Here is a 15,909-nt window from a genome sequence, read left to right as displayed (position 1 = left end):
CGGAGGAGCCTGGTAGGCTGCAGTCCATGGGGTCGCTAAGAGTCAAACATGACTGAGCGACTTCACTTTCACTTTTCACTTTCATGCATTGGAGAAGGAAATGGCAACCCACTCCAGTGTTCTTGCCTGGAGAATCCCAGAGACGGTGGGGCCTGGTGGGCTGCAGTCTATGGGGTCGCACAGAGTTGGACACAACTGAAGTGACTTAGCAGCTCTTGCATCTTTCACATCCAATCAATTACCAAGTCCAGATGGATTCTACCTTTTAGTATCTCTCCAATCTCTTATCTCCATTTTTACTACAATTATCCAAATCTAAAATACTTTCATCTCAGGACTTCCTTGCTGGTCCAGAGATAAGAACTCGCCTTCCTAGGCAGAGGACATGGATTCAATCCCCGGTTAGGGACGTGATATACCACACGCTGTGGTGCACACATGTGGCAACTAGAGGAAGCCTGTACACAGCAACAGAGAGTCTGTGCACGGCAACAAAGACCTAGTGCAAACAAAAATTCAATGAAATGCTTTCCTCTTTGCTTCTCCTGGCTTGATAATTTCCCAAATATTCTATTCATATTCTCTATGGCCCCAATTGTAATCCAGTCTGTACACAGCCTGCCACTGTCGTCTCTAGAAATCACAAATATGAAGGTGTTTTACCCTGTTAAAGGCCCTGAGGTGACTTTCCATTGCTTTGTGGACAGTTCTAGTATGACCTAAGTGGATTGTAAGGTTTTCCGCTTCAGGATTTCTCAGTTCCTGACATCTGATTGATCTTTATACACTAGCATCCTTTCAGTTCTTTCAAATCTTTCTTGCCTGAGACACCAGTATAGATCAGACCAGTTACCCAATCCAGAGTAGGTTAGGTATTTTTAATTGATCTAGAGTGTTTGAATTGTGGTGTCGGAGAAGACTTTTGAGAGTCCCCTGGACTGCAAGAAGATCAAAACAGTCATTGCTAAGGGAAATCCACCCTGAATATTCACTGGAAGGACTGATGTTGAAAGTGAAGCTCCAGTACTTTGACCACCTGACATGAAAAGCCGACTCATTGGAAAATACCCTGATGCTAGGAAAGATTGAGGGTAGGAGGATAAGAAGGTGGCAGAGGATAAGAGGGTTGAATGGCATCACTGACTCAGTGGATATGAGTCTGAACAAAATCTGGGAGATAGTGAAGGACAGGGATGCCTGGTATGCTGCACTCCATGGAGTGCAGACATGCAGAGTTGGACATGCTTTAGCAGCCGAACAAAAACAACACAGAGTGTTCTTCTCATATCTGTTTATGAATTCATTCCAGTTTCAACTAACTATACTCATTGGCTTTTCTGCTAGACTGAAAACTCCATGAAGTTTCCAGGAAAGTCTATATTAGTCTTAACTGCATCTCCAGTGCCTTGTATAGTACCTAGAACTGACTAGAGAATTCAAGACTAACTGCTGAATTAAATAAATAAGGGCCTAAAATCATGAGAATTTAAGTTTTGTCCTCAAGTTGCTATTTCAGATGGTGTGCCATGTGCCCATTTAAATGAAAATTCCATTTAGCTTTTCAATGGGCATAGTGATTTCTATTTATACTAAGTATGAGGAGAGCTCAAAAATTCCATCTTTGGTGAAAAGAACTCAAATAAGAATCTGAAACTTCTTACTGTGAGGCTAGGATAAGGCCCTTGCTGCAGCAGAGCACAAGTTTATTGTCTCAGAAAGTCTGTTCATTAAGCTTCACTGAAATAATATTATTCTCTTCTTTCAGAGTATGATACCAATTATTAAACATAGAAGAAGTGAAGGAAATATAAAAAAATTATCACTAGACAAAAGTAATAGCAATAATTGTGCAGATAAGAATCCTTGATAAATGCTAAAATTAGTAGGCAAAAGTATATAATGAAAAAGATATTTGTATGTTGGGGGAGAATGGATACATGTATATCCATGGCTGAGTCTCCTTGCTGTCCACCTGAAACTATCACAACATTGTTAATCAGCTAAACATAAAATAAACTCCAACATAAAATAAAAAGATTTTAAAAAGAATATGTACCTAAAAACATGTGGGGAAATTATAGAGGTGTGTGAACATATTAACTACTAAAAGTAGTGTATCATTTAAAAATATATTTGTGTGAAAAGCTGCTCCACAACAGGAGCAATACGTCATCAGGAAAATGCAAGTTAAAATAACAACAAGATATCGCATATCTATTAAAATGCTTCGAATCTGGAACACTAACACCATCAAATGATGGTGAGGATGCTGAGCAACAGAAATTCTTATCCACTGCTGGTAAGAAAGCAAAATGGTAGAGCCACTTTGGAAGATAGTCCTACAGTTTCTGAAAAAATTAAACATACTCTTACTGTGTGATCCAGAAACTACCCTCCTTGGTATTTACCCCAAAACACTGAAAACTCATGTCCACACAAAAGTGTATATGCTGATGTTTACGGCAGTTTTATTCACAATTGCCCAAACTTGGAAGCAGCCAAGATGTCCTTCAGTAGGTAAATAGATAAATAATGTGTGGTACATCAAGACAAAGGTACTATTATTCGGTACTAAGAAATAAGCTATTAAGCCATGAAAAGACATGGAGGAACATTCAGTTCAGTTGCTCAGTCGTGTCCGACTCTTTGCAACCCCATGAATCACAGCACGCCAGGCCTCCCTGTCCATCACAAACTCCCGGAGTTCACTCAGACTCAAGTCCATCGAGTCAGTGATGCCATCCAGCCATCTCATCCTCTGGCGTCCCCTTCTCCTCTTGTCCCCAATCCCTCCCAGCATCAGAGTCTTTTCCAATGAGTCAACTCTTCGCTTGAGGTGCCAAAGTACTGGAGTTTCAGCTTCAGCATCATTCCCTCCAAAGAAATCCCAGGGCTGATCTCCTTCAGAATGGACTGGTTGGATCTCCTTGCAGTCCAAGGGACTCTCAAGAGTCTTCTCCAACACCACAGTTCAAAAGCATCAATTCTTCAGCGCTCAGCCTTCTTCACAGTCCAACTCTTGCATCCATACATGACCACTGGAAAAACCATAGTCTTGACTAGATGGACCTTTGTTGGCAAAGTAATGTCTCTGCTTTTCAATATGCTATCTAGGTTGGTCATAACTTTTCTTCCAAGGAGTAAGCGTCTTTTCATTTCATGGCTGCAGTCACCATCTGCAGTGATTTTGGAGCCCAAAAAAATAAAGTCTGACACTGTTTCCCCATCTATTTCCCATGAAGTGATGGGACCAGATGCCATGATCTTTGTTTTCTGAATGTTGAGCTTTAAGCCAACTTTTTCACTCTCCACTTTCACTTTCATCAAGAGGCTTTTGAGTTCCTCTTCACTTTCTGCCATAAGGGTGGTGTCATCTGCATATCTGAGGTTATTGATATTTCTCCTGGCAATCTTGATTCCAGCCTCTTGAGAAACCTATATGCAGGTCAGGAAGCAACAGTTAGAACTGGACATGGAACAACAGACTGGTTCCAAATAGGAAAAGGAGTATGTCAAGGCTGTATATTGTAACCCTGCTTATTTAACTTCTATGCAGAGTACATCCTGAGAAACGCTGGTCTGGAAGAAGCACAAGCTGCAATCAAGATTGCCGGGAGGAACATTAGATCCATATTAATAAGTGAAAGAAGTCAACCTGAAAAAGTTACATAATACGTAATTCCAGCTACACTCTGCAAAAGGCAAAACTAAGGAGACAGTAAACAGATCAGTGGTTGTCAGGGGTTAAGTGGAAGAGGGGTGAATAGGAGAGCATGGTGGATTTTTAGGGCAGTGAAATTAGTCTGCATAATACTATAATGTTAGATACATGTCGTTATACATTTGTCCAAACCCACAATGTACAAGCCCAAGAAAGAACCCTAATGGATTTTGAGTGATTAAGATGTTTCAATGTATGTTCATTGACTGCAACAAATGTACCACTCTGGTAGGGGAGGCTGCCAAGGCGGGAGACTAGGCATATGCTGGGCAGGGCATATATGGGAAATCTCTGCACCTTCTCCACCATGTTGTTGTGAACCTAAAACTTCTCTAAAAATATAGCTTTTTTTTTTTTTAAAGGAAAAGGATATTTGTGTTATCTCACAGTCTTTCTTCATAACCTCTTCATTAATTACAATGGGAAACAGAGTAACTTTACAATCCTGAAAGACACCAGGGTAACCAATCCATTAAGCTTTATATATCATCAGTAATCAGACATTTCAATATAGTGTGCCCCAGCTGATGCACTGAGAAGGAACCAGCATCACTTTTGTGTCATCCTTGCCCAAAATGAATACTCTCCACCTCTTATGCCTAACATGAGGAAATATCAGACAAACTCAAATTGAAAGGTATTCTACAAAATAAATGACCAGTACTCTTTGAAGATGACAAGGTAGTGAAGGGAAAGAAAGACTCTGGAACTGCCATCGATTAGAGAAGTCAACAGTGAAATTCAATATGGGATCCTAAATTGGATCCTCCAGTAGAAAAAGGACACAGTGGGACAACCGGAGACATTTAAATGAATTATGTATGTTAGTTAATAGTATAATATCAATGTTGATTTCCTGGTTTCGATAATTGTACTGTTGATATGAAAGAAGTTAGCATTTGAGGAAGCTGGGTGACAGGTATATGAGAACTTGCTCTATTATTTTTGCAACTACTCTGTAAATTGAAAATTACTTAAAAAGAAAAAAGTGTTTAACAAATCTTTTTAGTTAGGCTGATGAATTAAGATTCTTTTGTCTGACATCTTCAAATACCTAGAATCTCTTTCAGATTCTCTATATCAGAGTTTTTCCCTTTTCTAGCCTAGATTTTCCACTTAAATGCACTCATCTGCTTTTTCTAAATTTTATCCATGCTTCTTCTTCTGATGTATAGCTTCTCCTATTTCAATTGCCCTCTAATTTACACCCTACTGAGAGACCCTTTTGATTTATAGATGATCAATTTCCTTCTACATGGAGATATGAAGTCTGCCTTTATCCCTACTCATGATACACCCAAGTGCCTATGGGTGAACTCATCAAAGACTTAGATGATTATTTCTCTATGTGTAGTCTCTGAGGGTTTTTTGCTTTTTTGTTGTTGTTAAATAATCACGTGAAGTTTTTAATCTCAAAATTTGAATCGCAAGAACAAAACAAGTCCAGGCTGGTATCCTGACCTTTGATATAGCAGCTTTCACCAAGGAATGCAAAGCATTTTATGGCATTGGATTCTGGTAATTAGGCCTGGCGTGTTGGGCAAGTCTTGTAAGGCTTATTTTTATGAAGGGATAAAATACTGAGCCCAGAACTCGGGTGTTTCATCCAACACTTACAACAAGCTGGCAGCCAGAGAGGTGGTGCAGTCTGTCCTCTGACCTTCATTTTCCTGCCTTCAGTAAGAGCTCCAACCATTCTCCCTTTATTTTGAGATTTCTTATCTACAGGTTGATAGACCAGAGACTAAGGATTCTGAGGAGTCAGCGAGAGGTCTTGGCCCCACCTTGTCTCCCGGCTGCAGTTGAATGAGAGAGGGAGCAAGGTCATGGATTTGCTGGTCACTTGCTCTGTACGGCTCAGTACCTCTACTCAGAAAGTAGGCTTTCAATTCATGTTTGAAGCTGTTTGTTCTTGTTCTCAAGGAGACAGGCTATTTTTCTTTTCTCTTCTTTGGTGAAGTGCACTATATTATAGGCACTACTTCAAAGGGAATAGTTGGACCAGGCTACACTGAAAAATCCCTAGTAACCTGCCATAAATTTAAAACTTTTTAGTACAGTCAATATTTTTCAAATGCTAAAGATAGGAAATATGGTGATTAAAAACAGAAAATTCATCAAATGTATTCCTCAAGGAGAATTTTTGCCTTCTTTCTCCTCTTAGCGTCTTATTCTAAAGACTCCTTCTTATCTTAAAAATACTGACCTTAAGAGTGAGCCAGTAGGATCTAGCTCCAGATTGAAGAGTTGAATATTCAGAGTGAGAATCCTTGGATACATAGCTGGATAGATCTAACTTTGTGCATTTTGTATCAGTTGAGTGTACTGAACTCTTCTAGGAAAACTATGAAGGATTCTGAGACTCCAGATGTTGCAACGTAACAACTTCAAGGTGAATTCCTTCTAATTTTCAAGTAAAAGGTTAAAATTTCCATTGATCAAGACAAAGTGTTTAGGAATGAATAAAATCTATAAGATGGCCTTTGCAGAGATGTAGTTTCTTCAATCCAGACCAAGTGGATTAAGGTTGCATAAGAATTACCCAACAATCTTGCTAAAAAATATAGATTCTTTTACTCCAGTTTTTGATGTCCCAATTCAGTGATGCACAGCCAGACCAGGAAAGCACCATCTTGAAGAATACAAAGACTGAGTCAGGCTAGAGATTTATAAGTTTGGAAAACAACTCTTATTTATTCATCCTTTCATTTATCCACCCACCCATCTGTCCATTCAAGGTATGTTTATTAAATCTCCCTATATGAACAGCTACTATATATTAGTTATAGAAGGATATGCCAGGTGCATAATTACAATCACTTTCTAAAAGGGCATCCAATTAGAGAAGATGTACAAAAAAATCCCATGGATGGAGGAGGCTGGTGGGCTACAATCCATGGGGTTGCTAAGAGTCAGACACGACTGAACGGCTTCACTTTCACTTTTCACTTTTCACTTTCATGCACTGGAGAAGGAAATGGCAACCCACTCCAGTGTTCTTGCCTGGAGAATCCCAGGGACAGGGTAGCCTGGTGGGCTGCCGTCTATGGGGTCGCACAGAGTCGGACACGACTGAAGTGACACAGCAGCAGCAGCACAATAGAATATGCAATTATGTTGTGTTCTATTAAATGGAAAACTGGGGGGCATGCACATAGGGAAATGGAGCTCATAAAAAACAGCACTGAATCCAGAATTGAGGAGTTGAAGAAAATGGCTAAGAGGAAGTAAATTCTCACGTCGGTTTTAAAGGGCAGCTGCAATTAAATGAGTGAAAAAAAAATTGGGAAAGAGGAATGAGATGAGGGAAAAGTGTGTGCCAAGTCCCCAGGAGAGAAAAGAACAAGATGGACAGATTTCCAGTAGCTTAATACAGCAGGAGTACAAGAAGGACATGAGGAAATTGGTGAGGGGTAAGGCTGGAGAGTTAAGAAGAGTATGTCATGAGGGACTTCCCTGGTGGTCAAGTGGCTAGGACTTTGTGCTCCCAATGCAGGGGGCTGGGATTTGATCCCTGATTGGGGAACTAGATTTCACATGCCACAGTTAATAAGAGTTCTCAATGATTGGGGAACTAGATCTCATGCCACAGCCATAGTTCTTGCGCCCCAGTGAAGACCTGGTGCAGCCAAATACATAAATAGATAAAAATAATAAAGATTTTTTAAAAAAGAATAGGTCGTGAAAGGCTCTATGGTAATTGCATGTGACAATTTATCTGGGGCATCCTGGCTCATGCCTGCTGTCCCAGATTAATTTTAATAGACTCTCACTCTCAAAAAATTATGCATTTTATGGCTGGGTATTATATTGGGTGATTGGACCACTAATAGCTAATGCCAAGAAGTCTGCCCTTTTGGTCAGGGGGACATTTTATCCTTCAAGGGTTTCAGAAGGACAGTGAATAGATCAGATTTCTGGTTCAACAGTTTCACTCTGGGTGAAGAATAGAGACTAGATTGAAGAAGGACAGAATTGGAGTCAAGGACATTGTTTGGTGGGAAGTTGTAAAACCCTGGCAAGAGCTGATCGTGGGTTGAACAAGATGATGGTGGTGGGAGTGAGCAGAAAGGAATGAATTCCTCAAATACTAACACTCAGACTGCACTTACAAGTTCACACGTGATCTTGAGCAAGTTCACCCAGCACGTATCCTATGAGGCACTTGATAATGATTTCCCTTTTCCTGTTAACCAAGCTCCTCATCCCCAGCACACACTGCCCAGGTCCGCCTCCCATGGTCAGCTCTCCATTTTCTCAAATTAGGTGACCTTAATCGTATTCCCAATTTCTGGTTCCTCTATCCTCCACTTCACATTCCTTTAATGCCCAAATATCAAGTGAATGTCTCCAAGAACAGCCTGATTTCTTGGAAGATATGCTTAAGATGTATAGTTGCTTGAAGAATGCACATATTCATTAAAACAACAATAGCAACAACAGAAGCTCCACCAGGTTTTAACCTAAAATTATATGTCTTGTAGACTACACATTTAAGATGTGTGATCTATGAACACTGTAGCTGCATATTCAGGATTTCCTAAAAAAGTTCTATCACTTGTCCCAGTGTTTTGGTTTAGAAAACATGGTGTCTTTGAAGACAGATAGTGGTTTTTAAAAATCAGCTTCACCCTCCATCATGAACATCTCTTCTCCACCACTCTTCTTTCCTTCCTTCATTTTTTGTCAATGTCTTTTTTTTCCCCTCACTTTCCCCTTCCCCTCCTGTGTGCACATTTGTCTCTAACCTCACTCCTGGAGACTTTGACCTCTGTTCATTTCAGTTCAGTTAAGTTGCTCAGTCATGTCTGACTCTTTGCGACCCCTTGGACTGCAGCATGCCAGGCTTCCTTGTCCATCACCGACTCCCAAAACTTGCTCCCAAAGTTTGAGCAAGTTGGATGGTGATGCCATCCAACAATCTCATCCTCTGTCATCCCCTTCTCCTCCCAGCTTCAATCTTTCCCAGCATCAGGGTCTTTTCCAATGAGTCAGTTCTTCACATCAGGTGGCCAAAGTATTGGAGTTTCAGCTTCAGCATCAGTCCTTCCAATGAATATTCAGAAAGGATTTCCTTTAGAATTGACTGGTTTGAGAGTCCAAGGGACTCTCAAGAGTCTTCTCCAACACCACAGTTCAAAAGCATCAATTCTTCGGCACTCAGCTTTCTTCACAGTCCAACTCTCACATCCATACATGACCACAGGAAAAACCATAGCTTTGACTAGACAAATCTTTGTTGGCAAAGTAATGTCTCTGCTTTTTAATATGGTGTCCAGGTTGATCATAGTTTTTCTTCCAAGGAGCAAGCATCTTTTAATTTCATGGCTGCAGTCACCATCTGCAGTGATTTTAGAACCTGAAAAAATAAAGTCTGTCACTGATTCCATTGTTTCCCTATCTATTTGCCATGAAGTGATGGGACCAGATGCCATGATCTTTGTTTTTTGAATGTTGAATTGTAAACCAGCTTTTTCACTCTCCTCTCACCTTCATCAAGAGGCTCTTTAGTTCATCTTCACTTTCTCCATTAGAGTGGTGTCATCTGCATGTCTGAGCTTATGGATATTTCTCACAGCAATCTTGATTCCAGCTTGTGCTTCATCCAGCCTGGCATTTTGCATGATGTGCTCTGCATATAAGTTAAATAAGCAGGATGAAAATATTCAGCTGTCATGTATTCCTTTCCTAATTTGGAACCAGCCTGTTGTTCCATGTCTGGTTCTAACTATTGCTTCTTGACTTGCATACAGATTTCTCAGGAGGGCAGGTTAGGTGGTTTGGTATTCCCATCTCTTCAAGAATTTTTCACAGTTTGTTATGATCCACACAAAGGCTTTGGCATGACCAATAAAGCAGAAGTAGATGTTTTTCTGGAACTCTCTTGCTTTTATGATGATCCAGCAGATGTTGGCAATTTGATCTCTGGTTCTTCTATCTTTTCTAAATCCTGATTGAATATCTGGAAGTTCTTGGTTCATGTACTATTGAAGCTGGTTTCAAGAATTTTGAGCATTACTTTGCTAGCCTGTGAGATGAGTGTAATTGTGCTGTAGCTTGAGCATTCTTTGGCATTGCCTTTCTTTGTAAATATACAATATTTGTTTTTCTCTTTCTGACTTATTTCACTCTGTTTGACAGACTTTAGATTCATTCCCATCTCTAGAAATGACCCAATTTCATTCCTTTTTTATGGCTGAGTAATATTCCATTGTATACATGTACCACATCTTTTTTATCCATTCTGCTTTAGTATCCTTTGTAACCCAGTTCCTCTCCACCAAGGTAGACTTTTACCCAAGTCAGTCCCTTTCCTGCAGAATGACACAATCCCCCTTTCACTGTGTTTATACTGAGACTTTACCCCTTAAACTTTTGTGTCTGAGTTGACTTTGCTGAATTTAATATCCATCTTCTCCATGAAATGCTTTCATTTCCTACTCTAGCCTGGAGTTAGCACGCTTCTTTCCCACCTCCTCCCAATTTCTTTAATGCCAATGATTCAACTCTCTTTCTATAGTATACAATTATGCTTTATACTGCAATAAAACTTTGCTATGCATGCATCCCTGATCTTACCAACTAGGCTGTCAGTTCCTGGTCGGGAAATTTTTGTCTTACATGTTCTTATATTACTCACCAAAGCCAGCATAAACTTTACACACAATTAAAGATTTTTAATTATATGAGAAATAGAAAGACTAGCTCCTTATTATCTCTTTCTTTTAGATTTTTCTTTTCAGTTGGCTTCCAGATATCATTGATATTCTGGTCTCTTAGCAATAAGCTTTTGTCATTTAGTCACTAAGTCATGTCCAACTGTTTGCAACCCAAGGACTGTAGCCCACCAGGCTCCTCTGTCCATGGGATTTCCCAGGCAAGAGTACTGGACTGGGTTGCTGTTTCCTTCTCTAGTGGATCTTTCCAACCCAGGGGTGGAACCTGTATCTCCTGCTTGGCAGATGGATTCTTTACCACTGAGACACCTGGTAGCCCAGGTATAAGTCACTGTGGTATAAGTCACTGTGGTATAAGTCACTGTGGTATAAGTCATGAGAATTCCTGGTTATACCTTGTGGTATTTGTTGTTGCTATTGTTCAGTCACTGAGTCACGTCCAACTCTTTGCGACCCCATGGACTGCAGGATACCAGGCTTCCTTGTCCTTCACCATCTCCAGGAGGTTGCTCAAACTCAAGTCCATCGAGTTGGTGATGCCATCCAACCATCTTGTCCTCTGTCTTCCCCTTCTCCTCCTGCCTTCAATCTTTCCCAACATCAGGGTCTTTTCTAATGAGTCATCTCTTCCCATCAGGTGGCCAAAGTACTGGAGCTTCAGCTTTAGCATCAGTTCTTCCAATGAATATTCAGGATTGATTTCCTTTAGGATTGACTGGTGTGATCTCTTTGCAGTCCAAGGGACTCTCAAGAGTCTTCTCCAACACCACAGTTCAAAAGCATCGATTCTTTGGTGCTCAGCTTTCTTTAAGGTCCAACTCTAACATCAATACGTGACTACTGGAAAAACCATAGCTTTGACAATACGGACATTTGTTGATAAAGTAATGTCTGCTTTTTAATACACTGTCTAGGTTTGTCATAGTTTTTCTTCCAAGGAACAAGCGTCTTTCAATTTCATGGCTGCAGCCACCATCTGCAGTGATTTTGGAGCCCAGGAAAATAAAGTCTGTCACTGTTTTCATTGCTGTTTCCATTATACCCAGTGGTATAAGTCATCAGAATTCCTGGTTTGGAACCCTGGGAGAGGTTAGTTTCTCCCATAGAAAATGGGGATATGAAATACTGTTATACTTATCCTTTTAATTGTCAGAAAGTCAAATGTAACAATATATTGTGGTTTACATTGAATTTATTTTGTAAGTACATATAAATGGAGAAGTCAGTTAATATGTTTTTTAAAATAATTGACTTCATCATGGACAATATCCAATCTGATATCCTTCTTGTTTTCCATTGCTACTGGGTCACTTTTCCTCTGGGCAATAGGTATTTGTCCTTAAACCTGGGGTAACCTATACAACTGGTTCATCCCTAAATGAAAGTCTCAGGGAAAAATCATAAAACTCATTCTAGTAGAACTCTATATACTAGATTTCCCCTCACTTGTAGAGGTAATTGAAAAGTACATGGTCATTGGTGAAACAATTCATTGTGATGTATTCATCTTTTTAGATTAAGCTGTGAGACACAAGTTCATGGTAGGTGCTATGTTTCTTAATGGAGCTTAGTGGAACTTAATAGAAGCTAAATAAGTAAAGAAATGTCTTCTTCCTTCTACTGTATATATGTTAGCTCATATTTAAGCACATTAACCTTCCCCTTCTACAAACAAGTCTTTAGGTGAAGGGGAAGTCTTCACCTAAAAGAGGCATATTTGTTCTATTTCATCTTTCATTCCTTTACCCTGTCATTCACCTCACAAATATTTATTGTTTGTACATTACATGGCAGGCACTATTTGAGGCTTTGGAGATACAGAAGTGAACAAAAAGAAAATTATCTCTAGAAGCAGAGACAGTAAAACAAAGAAATAAAATAGTACAATGGTTATAATAGCTATGTAGGATGTTAACAGGGTGATGTAAGAGAGAGAATAACAGGGTGTGGGCTACATGAGATGGGATGAGCAGAGGTCATTCTGAGAACAGCATATGGACTAATTTACAAAGAGTTGTGGAAAGACTCTTTGGGGGCAGTGAGAATGGTTAGTGCAAAGGCCCTGAGGTATGAGAGAGCTTGACAAGTTCAAGATACTGAAAGGAGGATGATATACAGGTGAATAGGAGTGAAAGGGTAGAGAGTGGCATGGATTCAAGTTGAAGAAGTAAGTGGCCAAAACCAGGAGTGAGAACAGAAATGAGCAGGCAACTGATGAAAGGAATAAAGTCCCTAAGTAACCCATGTCTTAGTCTCCAAAGCCTGAAACCAGCTTGGAACCTTTGGCTCACCTCATCTGAGCAGTGGTGTATGAGTTGTCTTCTCTAATTCGGACTTTCTTCTGTTGATTTTACTTAGGAAAATTCCTGGTTGGGAGGTCATGGGGAGACACTTTCCATATGCAAATAAAATAATTATTCAAGAAAAATGGCCTAATGTAGTGTAGACAAGTAAGTGAAATATTATCCATCCTCCTGTGGGGTTTCTTAGAAATCAACATGTTTCCCTTTGATTTATAAACTCGTGGATTTGAAAGCAAGTTTAATCTGGAAAGTTCTCATTCATTTACATTCAGCATGACATTTGCTTACAGTGGTTTGAAGTTTAAGAAACCCCTTCAGATTTATTTATTTTAAAAAGCAACCATTAAAATTTTAAAAGCCCTTTTAGCTCTTTTCATTCTTAAGAACAGGAAATTATGATTTTTATAAACACAAACAGAAAAGTCTGATGCTAGAGTTCAGTTTGCAACATAAAAAGTAATGGTGGTGGTGTCAGTTTCAAATTAGGCAAATAGATTCACACTTCCTTGGTTTGATGAGAAAAATCAGACTTTGGTAAAATGAGGAATGGGTGTCTTTTATGTAGAGTAGCAAACTATAGCAGGATATCGAGAGTTTAACTGCTTATTTTCTCACTTCACCTCAGCTCAGTGAGTTACTGAATTTCAGAGATTCCAGAAATACCAGACCTTTAGGAAAAAATTATTCAATTATAAATTGACAGTGTTTGAAGAGATTTTATAAAAGGTCATTTTATTGGTTAAGGCATTCTGAGTTGCTAGTGACAGATAATCCATCCACACTGGGCTTAAACAAAAGAAGAAATTATCTTATGTGACTGAAGCAGTCAGAGGTAAAGGGGGTTTCAAGCAGGGAAGAAATTAAGAGACTCAAAAAATGTCATCAAAACTCCGGGTCCTTCTACCTTTAAGCTTTGGCTTCCCCTTTCGGCTTCATGTAATAGCAAGGTGGCTTTAAGTAAACTGAAGCCATATATTCTTTCTCGGTTTCCATTGAAATCCCATGGAGGATTGCCAAGACACACTGGCCGGTTTCTCAGTAATTGTTTCAAGACTCCCCGCATCTCTGATTGGGTCAGGAGTTCATTTCTGAGCCAATCACTGCACTTGAGGAGTCTGATTCGCTGACTGGCCTGGCTCCAGAATTACGAGTTACCGATGGATCTAGGGATTTGAATGAATTTTGCTTGAACCACAGGGATTAGAGGTAGAGAGGCGATATTCCAGAGGAAAAACTGGAGAGTCAAACAAATCATCCAACAGAGCCAAACAAAAATGTCCACCCTAGAACCTTCTGCACCCGTTCATCTGATGCTTGAGTCCCTTGAATTGGGAAAGTGGAATAGCAGCCTGGATCCAAGTCCTAGCTTTGCTATAACTTACCTGGCTGATGGGCCCCGTTGCTTCAGTTCTCTTCACCTCAGGATCCTTGTTTCTAAAAGGCAGGGGTTGAACTTGATGCTGTCTCCGAGTTCTCTTCCAGCTCTGAAATGGTAATGATCTCAAGCTTGCCAAATGAGAATGGGAAGATTCTTTTGGCCTAAGATTTCATGGAAAAGCAAACGGAAGCAGCCCCAGGTGCAGGGCAGAAAAAGGAGCCAGCAGACCCCGGGCCATGGAGCGAAGGAAGCAAAGAGAATGCCCTGGGGAGCGGGGTCAACTCTGGGACAGGACATCTCTCTGCAAGCTAAGGAGCACCCTCCAGTCTCTGCTGAGTACTCTGGGAGTGAGTGTACTGGAGCAGCGGAGATAGTTGCCATAGAGAGGGATAAATAGACTGTTGTTTGGTGCAATAACTTGGATTCTGCCAGGAAGTTTCACACTCAAAATAAATATTATATATGGCTCCCATCGGCAGTGCCTAATCCGGAAAGGAAAAAAAAATGTATATTTTAGGAGGTGTTTATTAATAAAGTGCTATGATTCTAGATGTTCATGACTTCCCATATAAAATCCCTGAAGTCATATATGTTTTGGAATCCAATTTTTTAGCTTTTGAAAAACAAATATGGAACATGTACCATATATTACCAAAAGTGGGATATAGTGTAGCAGCCTGTAGTCACCAAGTCAATATTTCTACAGTAAAACTTACTAATGTTCACATTGAGAGGTAAATAAAGACTAAAAATAGTCTCCTATTAGGTCAGGTCAGATGTCTGAGAAACAACAACAACACTGTTTTAAGGTTTCTTTGGATTTCAGAGTTATGGATAAAGCACTGCGGACTTATAAGTGCCAGAGCTGAGTAAGATTTATTTTGGAAAAGATAAAAAGAGACGAAATATGGAATATTAGCTTTAAAATGACATTACTTTTATTTATTAATCAGGGACATAGAATTTACATCCTTGTCTTTTTCATCTGTGTTAGTCTCTAGTAGGTGTTCAGTAACTCTTTGTGAAATGAATATTGGCTGTGTTCTCACCATTATCCCAAATTCTCCACTGAATGTGTGTGTGCTCAGTCATGTCTGACTCTTCAGGAGCCCTGTGGACTGTAGCCTGCCAGTCTCCTCTGTCCATGGGGATTTCCAGGCAAGAATACTGGACGTGGGTTGCCATGTCCTACTTCAGGGGATCTTCCTGACCCAGGGATCAAATCCTCCTCTCTTGCATCTCCTGCATTGGCAGGTGGATTCTTTACCATTGCACCACCGGGGAAGCCCTGCCCCAATCCTAGGAACTGCTTATAGTTCTCCCAACATGCTCAAGCCATCTTCCCTTGTTCCTTGCCCATGGTGTCCTCACTTTCTAAAGCTGCCCATCCCCTCAAATGCCTCGCTAACTTACATTTGTGATTCAGATTCAGTTCAGACCCCTGTTCCTTTAGGAAGTTGTTCTGATCATGCCCAGCTGGGCCCTCCTCTGTATACCTATAGTGAGCACTCTGTTTATGATCCTATTACAACATACTTTATAATGTCTATATTCTTGCATGGGATTGTTAGATTTCTATGAGCAGAGGCCAAGCAATTCATATCCTATTACCTAGAAAAACTCATAATATCCTGCAATAAATTTTTAGTGAAAGAATACACACACACACACACACACACAAACTCACACATCCCACATATTAAGGGATGAATATTGGTGAATGAATATACACACACACACATATACACACACTCACATCCCACATAAAATTCAATATGTCCTTTTACTTTTCCAAAATGTAAAATATTGGCCCATGAAATCTAGGAAATG

General features: G+C 40.0%; 1 long non-coding RNA gene across 1 annotated transcript; it reads right to left on the bottom strand.

The window, feature by feature from the left end:
* Positions 1-2,444: 2,444 nt before the first annotated feature.
* LOC147359281 (uncharacterized) lies at positions 2,445-14,410 on the bottom strand. Its single transcript, XR_015140221.1, has 2 exons — positions 14,084-14,410; positions 2,445-3,435 (listed from the first exon to the last, which is right to left on the bottom strand). It is a non-coding gene; the product is annotated as an uncharacterized LOC147359281 (long non-coding RNA).
* Between the last annotated feature and the right edge of the window lie 1,499 nt (positions 14,411-15,909).

Source organism: Bos grunniens, chromosome 14, assembly GCF_055505025.1.
Source record: "Bos grunniens cultivar Pamir isolate PY7600 chromosome 14, Bosgru_T2T1.0, whole genome shotgun sequence".
Lineage (NCBI taxonomy): Eukaryota > Metazoa > Chordata > Mammalia > Artiodactyla > Bovidae > Bos > Bos grunniens.
This window is presented reverse-complemented; position numbering and strand designations above follow the sequence as displayed.